The 9,354-nt window shown below is 45.4% G+C and overlaps 1 protein-coding gene across 2 annotated transcripts in view; it reads right to left on the reverse strand.

The window, feature by feature from the left end:
* Positions 1-9,354, reverse strand: part of SMOX (spermine oxidase) — a 58,276-nt gene that overhangs the window by 22,278 nt on the left and 26,644 nt on the right. The window lies entirely within an intron of this gene.

Here is a 9,354-nt window from a genome sequence, read left to right on the forward strand (position 1 = left end):
GACAGGTGTGGTCAGRGAAGTCTCAGATCCAGCTTATCCTCTGCAGTTGAAAGAACGGAAAATGAAGAAGTCCGGTGGAAAAGAAAAACTTGTGAATTAGACCCAGCCTTTCACAAGAAAGGATAACTGAGGTCAAACTGGGATGCAAAACAACTTTTCAGCCTGGAGCACCGAGAACTCCAGAAATCTCCACCCTTTTATGCCATGTAGACTGTTTCCAAACAAGCCAAAGGACTTTGCAACTCCCATATTTTTATATAACCTCCAAAAGTGGTCATTTTGTGRTGAAGACTTTAAAAAGAAAGAGAACCACGTCCCCAGTGCTGACAAGCTCTACAAGCCAGCGATGAGGCTCCACTTTGCCACTGTGGCAACCACAAAGCCTAAATTTCAGATCTGCTAAGTAGGGGACGAGGTAAGAAGGATTTAGTTCAAAGCAAGGAGATCAGATGTCAAACCAACCATTACAGAAATGGGACAGACAGGAAAACGTTTCAAGTGATGAAAGTCAGCAAGGGCCAGTCCAGAATTTCACAAAATGCTGTCCCTGGAGCCAACACTGTCCTCCACATCAGGGTCAGCTTCAGGCTTAGATGAGCTGAGGCTCAAACCCACACCAGTCCTCACTAGCTCAAATCTACCTACACCTACCCATGATATTCAACTGYTCCTCCAAGCAGGACCATTTTCCTTTGCAAACTCCTAGAAACCACCTTTTTATTGCTATCTACCCTTAGTTCTCAGGTCTCATCACACCACTTTAGTAGGTGGGATTCAGTAGCCTGAGCCCATGGTTGAGGTTAAACCCTGACCAGGGATGACCAGTGCAGGATGTCTTTATTCACAGAAGCCAGTGTGTGTGCTYAGCTGGTTCTGGTGCACAAAGAACAGGGTACAGAGATTCCTAYCTCTCCAAACCTGAGCTGACATCAGTCCCAACTTGCAAAGGATAAACACACAGCCCAGGATTYATCAGCCCTGGAGTCAGCTGGTGCCCAATGATTTCACAATTCCCAGCATCACCCCCTTCCCTCCCCAAACACACAATACAGAGATATCCCAGGAGCTAACAGTGTGCTGCCTCTACCTGCTGCCAAGCTGCTGGATATCCATTCTGAATTCTTCCTCAATTCACTCAACATTTGGCCACTGACAAAGATTCCTATTCCTCTCTTCCATCACCAGAAGGGTTGACTTAAAACACTGCTGGCCTGTTAAAGTATATGATCACTGGAACTAATGAAGAACAAAGCAACAGCAGTTTCATGTGGAGACTCCCTTTTCCTCCAGGATTTTATRGAATTTATGTATGCTGATCGAGCAATATCCACTCTATAAGAGAGCTGACACCAGACTGCAGTTGGCAGCAATTTATGCAGTGCTATGAAGAGGAAAGTGGTCCCACTGGAGCTCTGACAAGTGTTTGGAAAATGTTTTGTTTCAACTGGAACAGCTTCAGCTCAATCCACCCTTCTGTGGACTCACCTGCAAGAGGGATTTGCACAGTGTGTGCAAACTCTGATTCTGCCACTGCAGCTTGTCCCAACCGGCCCTGCAGCAGGTCCAACTGCCACTGCAGCAGGTCCCAACGGCCACAACCCAACAGAATACAGATCAGAAAATCCTGATGGATGGGACCTTCCAGCTCATCCCATTCCAACCCCTGCCACAGGCAGAGACACCTTCCACTATCCCCAGGTTGCTCCAAGCTCTSTCCAACCTGGCCTTGGACACTTCCASGGATMCAGGGKYAGCMTSCYAGAACCTTACAGGTAAGACCTTCAYCCTAATATCCAAAGTCCTCTTTAGTTTAAAACTGTTCCCTGCTTGTCCTGTCACTGTCTGCCTGTGTAAAAAGTCTCTCTCCCTCTTTAGGCCCCAAAAGGGGCTCTGAGCTCTSCCTGKRKCYYTCCCYTYTCCAGGTGAGCACCCCCAGCTCTCCCAGCCTGGYTCCAGAGGGGCTCCAGCCCTGSAGCAGCTCCATGGATCCTCTGCWCTGGCTCCAGCAGCTCCAAATCCTTCTGMTGTTGGGGGTCCCAGAGCTGGAGGCAGCTCTGGGSTCTCACAAGGGCAGAGCAGATGGGAAGAACTCCCTCCCACAGACATTCTGCAACCCTCTCCACATCTCATTCTTCAGGTAACACTTTGATCCATGTATTTTCATTACCACAGTAAAGGAACATCTTTTCTGCCATCTATCCAGTAGAAATTGAAGGGGTTTAGCTCAGTTCTTTAAGCACAGCTTTCCTAATCCTGGCTTTGGCAAGCTCCTGTGAATTCTTCACATGAAAGGTCCAAGAATATGTTTTCCCTCCTGCTTCAGCATTTTAACACTGGATTAGGTGACCTGTCTAGACAGATGAGAAAATAACAGGGTATTTTGTGTGTACAGAACCCTGATTTGGAAACCACCCTTAATTAGTCAACAACCTTTACCGTATAATCAGCAGGGAAAGGCAATTAAAATATAGCAAAAACTTGAGCTTTCTAACCAGAACCACATTCCACTGTGAAATGAACAGGTGATATAAATACAGGAAGCCCCACTACACTTTATTTCAGTATCAGTTATTCCCTCTGGTAGGCTCATGAGTGAGACAAGCACATAAAACACAGCCCATTGTGTGCAGTGCTCTCCCTTCAGCCCTTGCCAAGACACCAAAGCTGGTGGTTATTATCAGGTCCTCTGACACAAAGACAGTTTGGCTTTTTACTTCTTCTTGATTGCCAAAAARGGCTGTTTCTATTCTCTTTTCTTTTTAATTTTCTCTTTTAATCACACGGTTAAGAAGTGTGTTGGCTTCTGCACTATGAATCTCTCTCAGACTGTAATTTTACTTCGTGTCCATCTAAGAGCAAGGGTAGCACTAAATCACAGCTTCACTGAAAATAAAAATCTCCTGCTTCATTTTGGCTACAGCCTTTCTGTCAAACAGCCAACAAGCACTAGTTACCCACAGTAAGAAAATACCCAAATACACATCTTCTTTTGTCTTAAATACACAACTTTGATCCTCTTAGCTCTTGTGAATGTCTGTGTGTCCCTCAGGATAATTTAATCACTTCTACTTCCAGACCTGCCTCCTTTTCTCAGTTTCTACCACCATTCTGCCCCAACTTCTCAGGAGAACCTACCCTCCACTCATCTCTTCTCATTCCTGTCCATTTCCTTCATTAAAAAAAAAACCTTTTAAAAAATCCCTAAAATCAACCCCTCCCAAAGAAAAAAAAATCGTGAACATAACTGCTGTTTTCCAACATACAAATCTTTGCAAAAATRTATCTTCTAAGATGGGCATCATTCTACCAACCAGAATCATGGGTTTCCATTCCTGGCATTTGTACCCTTCAATCCTGAGCTCCCCATCCATTCAACTTCACTGACCTCATGTATGAAAAGTTCAGAGAGGTGACAACTTCGTGATTTTTTCCCCGTATTTTGCCAGTAAAACGTTGCAGGTCACAAGGAAAAACCAGAGAATTAAGGCAGTTCAAAACTGGCCTCCTTATTACAACAATACTCTCTGACCAGGCAATTCTTCTAGGACCCTTCAGAAAAAAAGTTGCTAAGGCTCCAACTATTTAAAAATAGAAAACCAAAATAAACAAAAGCATTTCTCAAGGAAMTCTGCTATTCTGAGCTCACCCAACTACTCCTGTGGTACTATTGTTGAAGCAGTGGTGTGACAAAGACTCGGGCAAGGCAATGCTCTGAAAACAAGGTTTGTGTGCTTGGAAGGTTTGGTGGGGGTTTGGTTGGGATTTTGGAGTTTGTTTGGGGTTTTCCACATGGATTGGTTAATCTTTAAAATGTGGCCTTCCTTCAGACTCTGTATCACAGAGCAGGTTATTTACCCATGAGCTGGGAGCTCCTGGCATCCCACAAAACCCTTGGTCATCCTGGTGGGACCCATCTCAGCCCTGTCATTATTTCAGGTGTTCAGCTTGTATCTSCTGCCCACAGCCTGTCAGGGGATGGAGAGGAGGAGCAATCCATCCTGCTGATCTCAGCCATTCCTGTCTCAGGATGGATGAGCTGGAAGTAGTTTAAAACAGTCACCTGRCCTTTTTGAGGGCTCTTAAATTGTGTTGAATCGACAGCATTCACATTAACCAGTTTAACAGCCAGTGTGGAAGGTGAGAAATGCATCATCAACACAAACAAATTCCCTGCTGACTGCACAGACCAGCAGAAAAATTTACCATAACCAGTTTATTCCCTGCAGGTTTTTAATTGATGAGAATTAAGCATCATTGCTCATCAGAAACCTAAGCAACAATATTGCATATATCTGAAAGGAACTYGGATAAAAGCAACAAGAGTCAGCTGAAAGATAAATGGAAGCACAAGAAATAAACACACCACTATTTTCTCATTATTTTAAGTGCAGCTATTCAAAATACTATCAACACATGAAGGGGCACTGCACACACATGTGTTTATAATGCAGGTTTGTCATCACAGCCTGAAAGTGTTTACAGAGAARATGTAACACCAAATTAATTCAATCTAAGCAGAAACAAAGTGAGATTGAGAAACCAAGAGCAGAAGCAAGAAAAAAATCCCRACAAAAATAAAATATCTAATTTTAACAATGACACTAATCGGCTGTTGAAATACTTTTCTCTAAAGACAGAGAGGATACTGGTTGAAGCTTTCAACTCAAGATCAAATCTGTCATAACCATTTACACTCCAATCCAAGCAGAAGACCGGGCTGTGGTGCTGGGAATTTTCCTGCCCATTCAGTGAAGAAGGCCAGGTTTGAACCACAAGACAAAATTTTGTAGCCTTTGCACCTCACAAATTTACCACGATGAAAGCAGTTTAAAAAAAAAAAATACCAGCAAAATTTTTGATCCAGAGTTTCAAAAGCCTTTTTTCAATAGATGTAATAGCCTCTATTATTTCATCAGCTGCATAAGGAAAAGTGCTTATTTGAAAGCCCTGGCAGCTAAGCCCAAATGCAAAAGCTCCACGACAGAAACAGAAAGGTGACTTATTCAGCAGATGTAAAGACACTGCAGTTGTTGAGCCATTAACTCATTACACAGCCYAGAACTACTTGTACTGAGCAAGTGCACGGTTGCCGTGAGTAACCTTCACCTAAATAACTGCAATAACAAAATTGTCAGTCATCATCTCTAATGCACCTTTTTCCCTGAGCTGAGAGAGAAGTGCTTGGAAGGATTATTCTCGTTGGAGCAATTTTATCTGCTTTAACACCTTTCCAGCTTTCAGACTCAGGCTGTTCCCTGAGTACAGGTCAGGACAGATCATATCTCTGAGCAGATAGAAAACTGAAGTGGAAGGGATTTCTGGGCTGGCTCCAGYTCTGCCTGTCAGTGCCTCCTGACACAGCTCACTGTGGTTCTCCACAGCTCCTGGCACAACAAACAAGCATTTTGTAACTTTTCCCTCCTTCCCCCTTTCACCAGCCTTCTCAGACACAAGCACATTRATCCTTACTGCCTGTTATTTCAAGATGCTCTTTCCAAGCTCTCCATGCTGCAAGCACATCAAATTGGAAGATGTGTTTCTTTTTCCCTTCTCCCTCCTTTCTAACCCAGCAGGCTGCACGCCAAACTCACAAACCTTTTCGAAATCACCATTTACACCCTTTCAAGAGAAGGCAGGAGTGTTATTAATGGAAYTCAAATCCTCCACGTCAGTCAGACATGGGTGACACCAGCCCAGACCAGCTGCGTCTGCGGCTCCACGGAGTTTTATTGCACTGGAAGCAGACACACCTCGTTTACTCAGCTACCTGCAGAGCTGCAGGGGCAGGGTGATGGTCCACAGCCTTCTCTGTACATACCAGAGCCCTTCCCAAGCTCATAAATCTGTGTCACCAACAGCACGAGCGCCACTGGGATCAAGGTTAACTCGTGCTGCACCTGCACATGCTGGCAGCTCACCTCCAGCTGCTGGGCTGAAAGCACCTGCAGAGCAGCCCTTCCCTGTCAGCCTCACGCTCAGGCTTTATCCAAGCCAGGATTTTAGTCTGAACAGGTTTGCCAGGTGGGTGCAGCAGCTGGAACGAGTCACTCAGSCCCAGATCAGTTCTGCTCCCCTCTTTTGCAGGCAGCTGCCAGGCGTGTGCAGAGATCTGTTCTGACAGCTCACACAAACTGAAGTGTTGATCAGAAAGGATCTGCCCCAGCCTCCTGCTCCAAGTAGGACCATCACCAGCAGAGTCTCCTTGAACACAGTGCTTTCCAGTACTTGAAACAAGAGAAACAGATGCAAAATCCCTGCTTTTCCCATCAGCGAGACTTCAGCCCCCTCTCATCATCTCTTCCTGCCTGACCAGACCAAGGAGCCTTGCAGATGCTGCATGGGGCCACATGAGCCTGTGCGAGCAATCCTGCCTGGTCTCAAGCAGGTTTTGAGTGGAGCAGCTCCATCCTCTCTGCAGCACCCTCCCTACTGCATCCCACACCATTTATCCTGCCTGCCTCAGCTCTGCCCACAGCCCTGGTGATGGAGAGATGACCAGGTTCATCTTTCTCACCATGGTGATACAAGGAGCCCAGACTCACAGGAACAAGCCAGCACTCCTGTGCCAAGAAGCAACTCGTGTCCTGCTTTGTACTTCCACAGGCAAACCCTGAACAGGCTTGATTTCCAGAGAGCTGCTGGAATTTACAGGGGTGSCTGTAAGAGAAAAACAAGCTTGAACTGAGGATAAATGCTACCATCCACTACAATTTATCCATGTAAAAGCCCAAGCCATCAAGCATGGCTCGAGGCACTGAAAAYGCTGATCTTACATCAGCATCTACCAGCTCCATTTACAAATTACTGACCCAGCCCAGGGACTGACACACAGGGAGTGCAGAGCTGGATCAGACATCAAGGAAGGAAAGGCATTTAATGACACACCATGTGTACTCTTGGACAGCAGCATGCCAAAATGTTTCCCATTGTTCTTACACATCAAACCTGCAGCCTCGCTCCCTAAACCTCCTCAGCATCGGTTTTTTGAAGGCAACTTTCAGGCTGGCTCTGTGCTCTTCTTCCTCTGGACACATCCCAAAAAAGATGGAAATACAGCATTAACCTTTGCCTGTCCAAACTCAGKCCTCCTCTRCTCTCAGAAGTGGACCTTAGCAAGSCTTAACTYCATTTACCYCCTCAATTCCAGGAATATTCCCTCCAGGAGAGACAGAGAAGGGGCCATACTAAATTGTCTCCTCTTCCCAAGCTGGGAAGAAGCTGTGCTTCTTCCATACACATGAAACCAATCATGAACTCTGTAAACTACTCTAGTTATGAATGGAAGGTGCTGGATATTCAAGTTGAGGCCATCAGAACTTACACAGAATACAGACTCCCACTACAGCACCACTCTGTGGTCCTACACYACTGGCCCAGAAAATGTTTGAGTTCTTCAACAACAACAACAACAATTGTTCTAAGAAACAGTATTTTTTTGCAAGTATAATGCAAGACAGCCATCCCCTCTGCCTCTTTCCACAACCCCATCATCCAGGAAAAACGCAGGGGGGAGACAGAGAATAAACCACAGCAATCATAGAACCCCCTAGGCTGGAAAAGACCCTTAACCATGACATTTGACATTTCATAATTAACTCTCAATCAGCAAAGATGGTGGAACAAGTCCCAGGATAAGATTTCCTCCTACTCTGGAGRCACCAGGCACCTCCTTTGCCACTTSATTTTCCAGTAACACACTGAGTTGCCCCCAGAAACACTCACCCCAATAAACTTTCTCCATCCTCCAAAATCATCAACTGGAAMAATTTCTGCACTTTTGAAGGTGATTAAAACAAAAAACAAAAATAAAAGAGTCGCTGGATGGTGCTTTTGATCAGGAAACTACTGCACATTTTTACCACTGTGATCCAACTTGTTTTAATGCCTGCAAATATCCCTTGAGTCAAATGAACTTGTTCAAAGCTGATTCACACCAAGGCTACTTTTTAAAYTGGGTAGTTGTTGACAAGTAGAATATATTTAACAAGTCCCAAGCGTCTTGGCATGCAGTATAAAGACTTCCTATTATGAGCTGGGTTTTTTTGTGTTTTTTTTTTAAAGAGAACATATGGGCAAAGCAGGTTCTCTGCCACAGGGCACTTCCATACAGTGCTTGGCACTGACAGAATTGCACGGATATCCAAAAAAATAAACCAGGGAATGTGACGCCAAGAACACAGGGRATGAATCACACCATTTAAAACTCCCTGATAAAATGCACCATTATGTGTTTTTCAAATCCTCYTCATCTGAGGGAAAAGAAATGAAAATAATTGTATTCCTCTGGCTGGAGGATACAGTGAGAATGTGGCAGGCTGCACCAGCTCTGAGGGGCTGGGATGGGAGAACATCCCCTGGAACACACCTTGGAGAGTGGGACAGCACCTTGATTTACAGTGTGGGGACAAAATTAAGGACTAGGGGATTCTCTCCACCATCACAAGCTCCCACTGGAGGTGCTCATCTTCCCCAAGCGATTTCCAGAGAAATTGGCTAAAAATTAAGTCAGGACTATGGAGCTGCTCCTGCCCACACATCCAGCAAGGTCAGAATTGTAACACTGAGGTTCATGAGCCAGAGGCTACAGTATCACACAGCTAAAAGGAGCACCACAGCAACAGCAAAAAGCACAACGTTAGCATGTTCCTTGGGAAACAGAGGAGCAAATCCAGTAAATCCACTGCTCTGCAAATCCCCTGCAGACAGAACARGCATGTKCTGTATMTGGCACATCAGCATCCTCTTTTTGCAAGGCTGCAGACAGGTAGAAGGTCCCACCTACCCAGAAGGCATCCCACAAAACCCATGTACTCTATCACAGAGACAGCTTTCACTGCAAGAAAGAACACTGTCCTGCTGTGCCAGAAGCTGGAGAGACTAGGGACACCAGTTCTACACAACCTGCTGCAGTGAACAGGATATTCCCATCTTAACCCAGGGGACAGAAATCCCAAAAATCCCAGTGCCTGGGATTTGGTTTCCAAATCCTACTGACCACCACGGATCTATCAACACTGTCAGCTGGCCAGAACTGGAACCACTGCATCAAGATGCAGTTTGGCTCTATCAGCCTCCAATGGGAGAAAGGGTTGATAGCTCAGGAACAACTCAGARTTGTTGAACTATCCAGGACAAGTAACAACCATTCCCAAACTGGTTTTTTCCTGTGTCTGTCTTTGCAAGCTTGCCAGGCTCTGGCAAGCCATGGACTCCTGGTGGGAATCTTCCCYTATTTCCAGTACTGGTTGACCCGTTTCCAGCAGCTCCTCAATCACATTGAGCATTGAGAGGTATCTGCCACTCCTAAGCTCCTGGCAGAAGCAAAGCTTGGTGTTTCAGGACTGTAAAAGGAAG

Source organism: Malurus melanocephalus, unplaced genomic scaffold (genome assembly GCF_030028575.1).
Source record: "Malurus melanocephalus ecotype Western Australia unplaced genomic scaffold, MMel_1.1 scaffold_107, whole genome shotgun sequence".
In the NCBI taxonomy this organism is placed as follows: domain Eukaryota; kingdom Metazoa; phylum Chordata; class Aves; order Passeriformes; family Maluridae; genus Malurus; species Malurus melanocephalus.